A 13,070-nucleotide genomic window follows, 5' to 3' on the forward strand; every position below is an offset into this window, starting at 1 on the left:
ATTTTCCCTTCTATTGTAGTAAGCTAAAGCACCTTATAGTTTCCTGCAGCTTTATAAACATTTAATGCTGGCACTTACCGTTGTGGCACAGAGGGACCCCACCCCCGCAAAGAGGCTGAGAGCTGATGGTCTCTGGGTCCTTGACTTCTTGACTAGCCCCGGCTGTTAGTTTTGCTGCACTAAATTCAGCCTAGTCCGCAGAGGAGCACAGAAAAATTTAATAGACAGCTGAACTGCCAAATTCCAACCACCACGACCGGCAATGAAGACGTTCTCCCTAGTTCTGACTGAGTCCAAAGAACAAAGCCTGCTGGCAATGAGGAAGCGGAGTTTAAGTCCTCTGGCTCCAGTCCAACTGTTGCTCTTGCTGTTGCTGCAGAGTACGTGAGAGTGTTTGCATGAGCTTGTAACGCGTGTAAGAGATGGGGGCTGGGGGAAAGGAGGGTGTGTGTAAGGGGAGGAATGCTACTCATATCCAAAAATAACACGAAGGAAGTCAAGTAGTGATCCGTCTCCCCTCATTCTCTCTCTTCTTATCGCATGTGCTGAGAGTGTCTCTACCCCGAGATTCTGATCTCGGAGTAGGTAAAGAAAAAATTCTATTGTGACCTGCAGCTCATACGATTGCGCTTTTAAATTGTAACTGGGGAGCTGTACACTTACAAGAACGCGTCACGAAATGCATGATTTAGTAGCAATCTCCTTGATGATACTGTGGCCAGCGTGCATTTCACACTGTGCATTTGTTTGCAAACTGGAGAGAAAAACCAGAAAATACTAAAGTAGTTAGTTAGTAGTTAGTTCTGACACCAGAAAAAACAGTGTCACATTTGCCTATCCAGAAGTTCCTAAATTCCAGTCCTAGATACTGCTTAATGTTGATTTTCAAAATATCAAATGTTGCAAGTTTACAATGTAATGCAGAAATAGGGATATAAAAATTTTATATCATTTATATTTGCCCCATTTTCTTACAATTATTTAAAACAAATTCCACATACAGAAGAATATTGTGTCAAAAAGAAAATCAACATCTATGACACAACACAAACAAGAAAATACCACCTAAAAAAAAAATTTAAAAATTTCCTTCATGAATAATCAGAAAGCTATAATGTAACTACTGTGACTACTTTTTTTTTTATTCTGTTAAAACCCTCAGAATATCGATTTCAATAATTGTGGGCTTTCAAAAATCTTAAAAATAGTCATTAACAAATGAAGAAAAAATTTAAGGAAAAATAACAACCCATTAATCACAGAATCATCTGAGTTGGAAGAGGTCCATAAGAATCATCAAGTCCAAGTGAAGTGAATGGCCCATAGCAGGAATGAACCTACAATCTTGACATCATTAGCACTGTGCTCTGATCAACTAAGCTCATCTCGTGATAGCCACAATATTATTTTTTAGTACATGCATTTAACCTGGTTTCTGTCAAATCAACTTGAGGACCTCTAAAACTCTTTGTAAACTCAGGAACAGTCTCTATGATTACTTATCATTTCTGAAAAATCTTTACTCAGTCTTACAGGACTTCAGTCTCAAGGAACTCCCTTCAAAATACTGTGAAATAACACAATGCAAGTCATACTTTTATTGTGATACTCTCTGTGAAGCATTAAATTAAGTTTTAATTTAAACATTACAATATAAAGAAAGATCACAGCAATTTTAGGTTTAATTTAATCTCATGCAGATTAGTTTAGACCATGATTCTGAGGTGTTTCATGTGGTGCTGAGTATTTAGGAAAAGCAAAACTGGTAAACTTCAATGATGAATAGTTTTGAAATACCAATTTTCACCACAGAAATAACAGTGGGAAAGAAGGCAGAAACTAGTTAAAAAATAGACTCCAGTGTTGGTTTCAACAATGACGGCATAAACCAGCCACCTGTTTATACAAGACTTTGTTCCTAAATATGGGAGACAGTGTAGCTCAGACACAGTCATTTCCATATCCCGGGTCAGTACTTGTGGACCTACTTTTCTTTTATCCTTCAGTAAAAATAATGAAGCTTTGGATAGGAGCTTAGGTTTCATAGAACAGATATAATACATTTCCCTGAATTTCCATTACATTAAAGAAATTACAGTGCTTTTCCAAAGCAACTAGCAGAAAATTTTTTATGATAAATTTTAAAACTACAAATACACTCAATGTTGAAGGTAAATCTTAGAAGCCTATAGAAACCATCTGGAATGTAAGGAAGAAAGTTATGATGATTTAAGTTTGCCTTCCTGCATATTCACTAGAGACTGAATTTCAATATATTAGAAGGCCATAAAAGTTATGGTAAATCCAAGATCTGTATCAGGAAGTTCAGTCCTACTGTGTGATGTACTTTTCTGTGGGCACTTGGTAGCATTACAAAGCTTGGCTTCCTTTGTTGTCTTGAAGTTTGCCAGACAAAATTTAACCTGACAAATTTCACAGGTAAGGAAAGATCAAGAACAGATAAGAGGGCTTTTACCTGAGGGCTTTTAGTCTACACCTCCTCCTATCTTGAACATCAGCTGCATTGCATTTGCTGAGTTGGCTAATTACAGCTCCACCTTGGAAAAACACTCTTCAAGTGGACAACAGTAAGCCCACATTTAGCTAGCTATGTAATCCAGTCTCCACACAAGAGAGGTTAGTCCAAAACCTAGTTTTAGTCCAGACATTTGAGTTTGTTTTGCTGTTACAGAAAAGCACAGGCCTGAAAGACTATGAATTCAGCTAAATTATACAGCATAAAGAAAAAAAAAGCAAGCAAGCAAACAGAAGAACAATGGAGAGCTGTCACCTCCTTTTCCTCTGTTGTCATGACCAAACTCAAAGCTATTTTCTGGAGAATTTGAACCCAGACAACCCAAAATTCCAATATTATATGATAAATTAAGTTTGGGTATTTCAGTAGCTGATACTCCACAATGTTTAGCCAAAAAGCATTACTAGCATAGATACTACATTCTTGTTATTCTCTGATGTCTACATAGATGAAAGACAAGCGACACATAAAAAAGTCCCAAACCCCAGATTTATTTGTTATTGGTTAATTAGTGAACAAGAAGATTGAATTTTTGGGGGGTCCAGTTGCATAAACTATTTCACTAGAATCGTTGTTATTTAACTTAAATATAAAGCAACCCTGTGTCATTTGGGAAACCTACAATAACTGCATATTTGCTAATTTGCAGCTGATCTGCTCCAAGTAAGGTCTTATTTTCTACATACAAACAAGCTACAAGCTTCAAATTATGATGAAGATCTATCACAATTCAGCTTGTTTCCCAAATGTTCTCATTTCTAGTTAAAGAAGGAAGGAAAAAGAGAAGATGAACATTAGAAATTCTTTGATCGAAATATCATCCTTGTTACATGCAGAAATGAGACACTTGGTGTTAGAAATGCTTTGACCAGTAGGATATAGGCATCATAAATTGATTTGTGCTCAGAGTAGATGGTTATAGTAATTTTTGAAGCAATAAATAAATGTATCTAAATTATCATCAGCAAAAAAGAACAGATTTTAAAAAGTTTTTAAGTCTGGTCATCATGTTCAAAGTAAAGTATGAACTGACTGCTGCCACTAGCTTTTAAAAATCAAGATTTTCTCATATTACTGTATGGGAAGGCCCATTCAGAAGGGTTATGGCAGACTCTCCTGAACTATTTGCATCAAGAAGCCGTCACATTTTATTTTTTGTCTCCCAAGAATAACAGTATAATAAAATAGTAGCCATGTATTTAGAGGAAAGAACACATTTTACTCTCTTCTTTTGAGCACTTCCTAGATATATAGTCTGGTAAACAGGGAAATTTAACTTCAGTGTCATGTATTCTGTACACACAAATAAATGTGTTTCCAATATAGCCTATGCAAATATGGCACTCAGCAGTAAAGGTCACACACTGTTTGGATGTAGGGAGCACATGCAAGACAAGTGCTATAATCTAATAAAAGAGACAAGAGTGGTGAAAACTACAAAAAGATAGAAGACTGAGGTCAGACAGTCTGTATTTTCCTAATTCAAACATTTTCCTTTCAGTCTACATACCTAAATTGTTTAAATGATGACTCAGGCTGAATTTATCTTTAATTATAAAACATTTAAAGGTTTTGCTTTTTCTATCTGTACATCCTTTTGATGGTTTCTGTGGCTACTGACCCAAAGCCTTTATTATCATCTCCTTCGCTCTCTCCATTCCACCTAAAGACTTGTGTTATTTTAAAAAGTGAAAGTGATTTTGTGGCATAGGTTTATGAAAGGACTATTTCTCTGTAAAGATAATGTGTGAAGTATTTGCATGTTTTGAAAATATTTACTGCTTAAATTTTATTCTCCAAAACTAAAAAGGCCAAAAGAGCAATTAGGCGTTTTTGAAAGTTAGACTTATTGTGTAATTTTAAAGCATTTTTTTCCTCAGAGGTTTAACTCAAGTTAATTTTAATCTCAGGTAAATATACCTTCCCTCCTTCCCCATTTTTTTCAATATACTTTCACAGAAACTATGATTTGAATCAGAGGAAAAACAAAATTTTCATAATGTTTTCCTGCATTAATATTTTCTTATTTTAAAGACAGAAGAATATGTATATCTCTGTCTTTGGGTTCTCCAGGGTTTCTATTTATAAACATTGTTAATTCACTTATAAGCCATAGAGATGAAGAACAAGGTATTAGAAGCACCTGTATAAGCTATGTATAAAAAGGCATGTGTTCAGGTAGCTCAGAATAAATTAAGTCATGAGACTTCTTCCACACAATCCAAGGTCAGAATTAACACTACACCTATATGGAAGTTTTAAAGAAATCACAAGATTTTCAGTCAGTAACTATTAAAATGAATGGCGCCTATAAGCAAAATGCTCTCCAACTTTGTATCACACAAACAGTATGTGATCAGACAAGCTTGGTTTTCCAAATTCTCCATAGTTGCATCATAACATAAACTGAGATAAATACATATTTGCTACAATTACACAAATAAAAATCCTCCTCATCTGTACTTAGGTCTGAATGTCAGTCAAATAACATGACTGATATTTCAGAGCAAGAGAAGAATGTTGAGTCTGTGTTTTAAATGATAACAGGAATTCCCCAAAGATCAAAATGCCCACAAACTCTTTTATCAGTCATTAATGATTACTTGCCAAATCAGAAGCTATATCTGATTTCAGTGGAAGTTAATTTACTTTTAAGGGGAATATATGCAGGTATCCCAGGTCCAAACAAGTCAAATGGCTTAAGTATTTGTTCCCAGAACCATCTACTTTTCCTTGTTTATGGAATCCATTGTAATCTCAGGATAAGTATATAATAATTAGCCCTGAAATAGATTCCATTTTAATTGCTTAGTGATTAAATAAAAGCACTTTAAAAGGATGCATGGACTAGGATAATGGTAGGGTGGAGATGAGGGAACCAAACATTTCCAAAACTCAACTCATCTGCTTGTTTCATTCACGCACTGTCCATATGATTCATAGAATTCAGATATTCTGCTTGAGGTTATTGCTCATAGGAATTATTCTTCTAATTGCTAGCTAGTCTGAGAATCTTATGCCTTCTCTGATGCTTCTACTTATCTGAAGTTTTACTTCATCTCCATTCTCATGTTGAGAGAAAATACAAATCTAGAGCCTGAAATTGGTAATGATTCTACATTATATTCTCTCAGAAAATAAAAAACTCAGTCTTTCTGGATAGGGAACATATTCTCAGAATTGAAGATTTTCACAAATAAGCGAATACTTTAAAAGATGTTAAAGTAAATTACATTCCTTCTTACATAAGAAATTATAAATCCAGTACAGAAATAGAAAAAGGCATAAGCTTTGGTTGTAAAAAATAAGGAGCTACATCTAAAAACTGTTGCCAATCTTACAATATAATTTGAAGTGTGAATGTTCCCTAGTTCTGCCCCTATTCCATTCCTTTTCCCCCCCCTTTGTTTTATTTTCTACCATTATCTACTACTATTTACTAATGAAAATCTATGAAGAATAGCAGGAAAAAATATTGCTCGAACAGAGTGCAGAAAATCCATGTTCACATTACTAGAGAAACTGGACCCACAGGCATTTCACAGTCTTTCCTTCCAGTCTGACAAGGCAAATGGTCAGGACAACTGACCAGACTCCAAGAAACAGTGCAACTCTTGTGTTCTGTGGAAGCTGGGCAACTGCTATCAGTTCTTATGGCTTCCAACACTACCAGTACCTCTTTCTCTATGTGAACTGGTGTCAGCAGATAATGCTGCTGCCACCTGACCACCAAATCCATTCTAGCTAAGAAACAAGAAGTCAAAGTAAGAAGCAGCTCATAAAAAATTTCTTTGTGCTTAAACTAAGAGAAAGTAGTTTTCCTTAAAGTAACAAAATCACCACTAAATCCTCTACAATATACTCTTTCCCCCCTGTTCATTTGCAATTCGAAGAGTCTTTGAAGAAGACAGTCTATAAAAGAGAACTATTTATATTAGTTCTTAGCATAGTTTCTGTTTTTATAAATGTTTTTTTGTTTGTTTGTTTTTAATATGAGTGATGCCAAAATCATTATCTTATGATCTAGTAATTGTCAGGAATTAATTAATAAAATGTAGCAATACAGCAAAAGGTCTATGGGGACCAAATCCTTTCACCCACCACATATTCTGAAGGTGGGATTTTTTGTTTACTGGTTTATTTTTAAAATCACAGTTCTTTTCAAAAGTATAGGAATAAATTTATCTCTTTTTAGTTGGTCCTTCAAAGAATACATTTCTGCAGCCTCTATTAATGAAAGAAACAGTAAATGAAACAAACCAGCAACTGCTGCATTACCATTTAAATAAAAGGATATGTAACACTGAAACAACAAGCATTTTTTAAAATATAGAATTAAATAAAGTGTAGCTGAAGCAGGAAAAGAACCCCCCTATTTTTTCTCATGTGCTAAAGGTTCAGCTCTTGGACTGTGATCAAGGTTTTAACTGGCAGCAAGGCATCTGCCATCCCCTGAAAGTCACATAACACCTATTAAAAAATAAGTTGCATTATTTACCACAAACCCATGCAAAATTATAACCATCCTGCCCTTCTCACCATAAAAAAATAAATCATTCTATTCTCAGCAAACAGCATGTTGAGAACCAGCAACCAAAAAGCTTTCAAATGGGAAGAAAAACCTCCTTTTAAAGAAAGAGAGTGATTAGCTTAAGCTGCATTTTTTCAATATGTGTTTTCTAAGCAGTAGAAGCATTTAACAGATTTGATGGTTAGCCAGCATTTATAAATTTCCATAAAGAAAGCAGATAAATTGAAGAAAAAAACCTTTATTGGGTTCTGATGTTAAATTTAATCAGTATTCAAGGAGTTCTTATAGCCAGAATACCAAGACTTAGATTTCCAAAACCCCAATAATTCTTGAGTTTATTTTAAACAGAAAACATAATTTTTTTTTACAAATGCTTTTTATTAGACAGGAGTAAAACCTAACTAAGCCAAAAATCCATGTTCAACTGCTATGGCAAAAGCAGTATACATTTCTACTTATGTAAAAAGAAAACTATCACTACTGGTCTTTTAAAAGCAAGTTACAAAGGTAGCCACAATTTTCCCTTCTCACACTTTTGTGACATTATATTTTGAGACATTATATTAAAAAGTTACATTTCCCTTTAAGGTTAGAGTATTTTCTATATAAAAAAACCAAAAACCCAGAAATTACATTTGAATATAGAGAATAAGGACTAGCAATAACTTAGGAATTATCATTTGGCATAGAGGAAGCATTGATATAAGCCAAAAATGAAATTAAAAATAAATTTAAATAATATGTCAAAATATAACTTATTTATAATTTTTTTAAAAAATAAAATCTTATTCTTTGCATTCACTTTGGAGCTGATTTATAATTTTTTTAAACAAACTATGTAATGTTTCAAAGGATGATTTCCAGAAAAGATATTTTGGCACAAACACTGAGGATTAGGTTGGGTGGGGGAAAAACCTCCCAATAGATCACCTAGCAGAGACTGCTGACGGGATCGTAAGGGGGTCCCAGTTCATGCATTGCCTGGAACAGACCTCACTTGAACATCAATCAATACTTTTTATATAGATTCAAGCTTGCTTTGGCTCTTTGGATAGCTGTGGAGTGAAGGTTGAGTTTTACCAGGCTGCTTGCTTCACCTACTTCTGGTACAAATCCCCTTTCATGATTTGAAAAAATCTTAAAAATGCTATTCAGATGGATTAACCATGCAGTAGTAATTCTTCAAAAGTAACTTGAGGTAAACCACATATTTCTTTTCCTGAGTTCAGAGGAAAATGAGTTCAGGAAATGAACTCATTGGTAAATTGAAAAATAAAATTAAAACCCCCAGAAAAATCATACTGAAAACATGATGCTGTTTCTCTTCTAATGCATTTTAATGCAAACATTGAAGAAGAGAATTTTTGGTACATGAATGCTGATACCTGGATTTGATAGTGTTTCTAGCCAATAGTAACCAAAGCTCAAGATTTATTTTGCTGTCGCTAATGGGATTTTAAAATTAAGGTTTTTTCTGTAGTCCATGAGAGACTGCATGTGTATTTTATGGCAGAACCTGGTTACATTTCACATCATTATGCTATGCAAGTTCTGGGGTAACTGCACAGCAAATAGGATTTATGCTGAAAAATGGATACTCCATGCATACACTATCACAAATTTCTTAACCAGCAGATATCCTGCTGCTCTTCAGTGCAGGATCTGTACCTTCAACAATAGCCTGACAAACTGGAGGGCAAACTGCCCAAGCAGTTCTGGAAACACATTCTTAGAGTTTCCCTCTTGCAGCATGGCCAGCTGCTCTATAGCAGCTGATGAACAAATGCAGAAAGCATCCACAAAGCATTCGAACACTCTGGAACGCTCCTTGCTCTCTCACAGCTTCACTGTGCACAGAAGGGTTAAGCTAGGCTGAAGGGACTAATGAGTAATGCAGCTGGCAGGACTGTTCTCCTTCCCCTCTCACTGAAAAACTGGCTTTTGTTTCTGCCTTCAGTGAATGAACTCATGCAGCCATACCTGTTGGCAAATCGAGGCTTGTTGTATTGTTAAGATACCGACAATGCTGCCAGGTCCTTGATGTCTTCACAGATCTTTGCTCCACAGATTGCTGTGCCAGAGACTCATCAGATGATCAAGCCCACACAGTGCCAGAACTAACATCCAATTGCCACATACCAGTCAGAGCTCTCAGGACACAGATAGTTCATCTCTTCTACATAGTCACAAGCTCCCCTCTGGATACCACTGAAAATGCCAACTTCATATTTAAAATGAAAAACATTTTATTTTATGCATGTAGCGAATTAATGCAAAACTATTTCCTTTTCCTTCTCTTTTCCCCTTACTATGTCTGTCACAGACATCATTAATGTTGATTTTTCACTACTTGTTGCAGTGATCCATGCATGTGAGGAATTGAAACAAATTTACACTTGCTTATATATTTACACAATTACAAACACTGGGGCCTTTGGTGGAGGCAGAAAGATTTTGCTATGCTCTAGCCTTACGAAGAAATTAAAGTTGTTAGGTAACAGTACTCCATTTTCTATAGGCAGTTTACCCACTTTGAAAATAACCAAAAAAGCACATAAACCAAGTTAAATCCGTCTGTGCCACTGTGATTCCATCAGCAGCTTTTCTGTTCCAGGGGCAGCTGTCTGTAGGAGAACTCGCACAGTAAGTGCCTTTCAACAGAAGTGTCTTTGGAAGGAAACCTGGGCATTTCTAAATCTGTCAAGCATGTAGCGTGCTAGACTGCATTCACCCTTCAAATCTGGGGAAGAATGGATGAGCCTGGATAGTTCTAGATTGTTCAGAGAGAACCACTTTGCACTCCCTCTTATTTTACTGCCTTTTGGAAGAGTAGCAAGCTGCTGAATGACAAGGAGAGTCAAATGAGTGTTGCTCCAAATCCAAGTTACTGGGGAAATGAAGTAATATTCTAATATAAGGGGCAAACACGTCCATACACACACACACGAACAATATTTTCATTAAAATTGTTAGTATATATAAAAGCAGTTATATTAAAATGTATGCATTTCAAAATGCAACACTGAATAAAAATATGAGAGCAGTGACTTGTACAGCTGAAGTACTGGACAAGACTATAAAGACTTTGAACTACTTAGAGCTCATGATATGATTCATATAAAGCACCTCAAACTGCAGAGTCTCAATTTTGCTAGCATTATTTTATTTCTGTACTAAAATATTGAAGACCTTCCCTGTAAAGAGGCATTCAAAACCAAGAAACTTTTCTGACTTCCTTTCCATGTTTATCAAATCCAAAGAGAGAGAAGAAAACCAAAAACTTGTCAGCCAATAAGTGAGATAAATAATTCATATCCATTATTATATCACAAAGTCAAAGATTCAAGAACTTGCTTCTCTACAGCAAATTCTCAGTAGCAGTCCATATTTAATGCTGCACTGCTTTTTAAAAGGAGGGAAAGACTTTTCCTTTAGATTTACATATCCATTTTAAAATGCATAAGATTGAAATATTTCTAAGAAATAAGTTATTTGCTTTCTGTTCAAATTGCTTATCAGAAACAAAGCTAAAAGACATTTTCTGCTAAGAATTTCAGCTTTTTTCCTTTTGCAAGCCAACCTTTTGCTACCTGAAAAAAATAATTAGACTACAGAGAAGAAGACGGGTTTAATTTGGATTTAGTTTATTTTTTTAACAGCTATTTGTATTCTAGACAGAATTTGATTACATACACAGTTTTGTGTTTGCCCACAGTCTGTGTCAATCACTCAGACTCCTATCTCCATCAAAAGAGATTGCTTTTCTTTGGATTTTGCACCCCTTGTGTAATATGGATTCTCATGCAAATGTTCTGGATATCCCAGCTCAATGTCACCACAAAGCATACCTAGCACCATTGGCACCATTCCCTAGTCAAAGAAATGCAAAGATAAGCTACTCAAAAGTCAGATCCTTTCAAGCACCTAAGTACAGGCAACGTTAACTCCAAGTTTAATAGATAAATATTGAAATCTTCTTCCAGGTAACTCATTTTGAAAAGCTGCATTAGATCTCTGAAAGCATCAGCACACAACTGAAAGCAGGCAGTTCGAAGTTCCATTTGTTAACATAAGGTCACTAAAACATCTTTCCAATAGAGGGCAAATCTCAAAGGAGGAAGAAAACCACAGAATATTACATATTACTTTAATATTTTTTATTTTGTATCGAAAACCAAGAGGGGGAAAAAGCAACTTTTGGCATCCAAAAGTCATGAGAATTTTGGAAGCACTGTGTGTTCGCATAGGATGGGGGAAATCTCCGGACAATACACTAGAGTGCAGTAGAGAGGCGTCTGAGGGAGCGTCTGTCCTGCTGCTGACAGGGGCATTGTGGCATGAAGATGTTATGCTTCGAGTACTTTAATCTGGCAAAATAGTATCAACAGGTCTCTGAAAGTCAAGTCAAGTGAAATTTAAAAAGGGGAATAGGTATAAAAAACAGTATGTCTGAAGATATATTACATATACATATTACATATCATATTACATAGAACACAAAACCCAGGCCATAAGAAGCATAAGCAATCTGCAAAGGGCTGACAATCTTTCTGCCTAAGATATCCTTTTATATCCAAGTATCCAAGATGAGACATCCTACAATTGACTGAAAGAATATAATCTGACATTTCCAATTTTTTTGAGTTAAAATTTTGCCCGTCACATTTAGTGATGAATAAGAATTAACATATGGGAGGATGAAACTAAGAATTGAACTACACTCAGTACACCTGCTTGCAGCTTTCCTTTCTAAGAAAGTGTATTTTATATAACATCACCCTAATGGCAGTGATAATCCTAGAGACTGGACTATCAGTTTTCAGTCATCACCAGAGAGAAGACAGGCTGATACCACACCAGCTAGAAAGACAGTTACATGAAATATGACATTACATAATTTTTTCCCTCCCAAACAAGGCAATGGGACCTATATGTATTAGTTAGCATATTGTAAAAGTTTCAGTTTAACATGTGGACTAAACACCAACAGTTTCCTTGAGCATCCTTGAAGTGCTCCTTAAAATGGGTGCTCTAATATTTAAGAAAGAGTAGCAATCTGAGGCTTGCTAGTATCAATATCAAAGTAGCAGCTAGTATCAAAGACATGACCATTGAGAAAGACTTGACTAACAAATTATTTAGCTCTAAATTGGAATGCTACATGCATCTGCTGTTCTTACACCAAAAATGCTAATTCTACAGCAAGTTGATTTGTCCCTGATGTAAACACTCTTCATAAAATGAGAGTGTAAGATGACATCTTCAAGTGTTTGGAACACTGACAATTCTAAATATTGTATAGTATTTGCCCTCCCTGCAAAATGGCTGCAGTGGTGTGTAACAAAGAGTTGGTAGTACAGTCAGATGTTTGAGTTTTTTTTTTTGCTGCAAGACCATTCCTGCAGAATAAAGTGCATCAAATTAACACTGTTTTCAGCTTTATTTTTTGTGAGATGAAATTTCAGTATGATTATGTCAGCTGTGCATACCTAAAATTAAACACTTCCCTCACAATTTTTAGGTAGATGTGTAGAAAACTGGTATAACAAATCTCTATGCAAAACCTTATAGAAGATAAAATAGCATTTGCAGTGTCTCCAGGTAATTTGATTTTACCTACACAGTCATTCCCTTGTAGCTTTCATCCACTCTTGATTGAAAATATACTCTCACACCCACGTATTTACAAGAAACAAACCATGTATTTAGTGGTCTGGCCAGGATCTCTCTTATGCAATGTGGAAAACAAGGATGCTGGCTATCAAGCTGTCATGTTTTCTTGAAGCTTCTTCATCTGCAGCAATTTTTTTTTTTTTAATGGAGAGACTCTCCTATAAGATTTCTTCTCTTTTGGGCTAACACAAAAAGCACATACTACCTTATTCCCACCCTTCTGTTGTCAGAATGGACAGTCTTCCACTGACAAAATGCTAAAGACCATTGAGGTTTTTTTGGGTTATGATAGAAGCAACACAGAATTTCACATATGATCAGCTGGGAATT

The 13,070-nt window shown here is 35.4% G+C and overlaps 1 protein-coding gene across 7 annotated transcripts in view; it reads right to left on the reverse strand.

Annotated features, from left to right (window-relative positions):
* The window catches only part of PALLD (palladin, cytoskeletal associated protein), a 186,345-nt gene that overhangs the window by 141,474 nt on the left and 31,801 nt on the right, over positions 1-13,070 (reverse strand). Inside the window, exon 1 of one of the 7 annotated variants that reach the window (XM_086890297.1) lies at positions 79-754. The exons of the other annotated variants lie outside the window; for them this stretch is intronic. The gene's annotated coding sequence lies outside the window, so the exon portion shown is untranslated. Of the gene's footprint in view, positions 1-78; positions 755-13,070 lie in introns of those variants that run through there. 7 annotated transcript variants of the gene reach the window in all.

The sequence above is a fragment of the Cyanistes caeruleus genome, chromosome 5 (assembly GCF_971803275.1).
Source record: "Cyanistes caeruleus chromosome 5, bCyaCae1.hap1.1, whole genome shotgun sequence".
NCBI lineage: Eukaryota > Metazoa > Chordata > Aves > Passeriformes > Paridae > Cyanistes > Cyanistes caeruleus.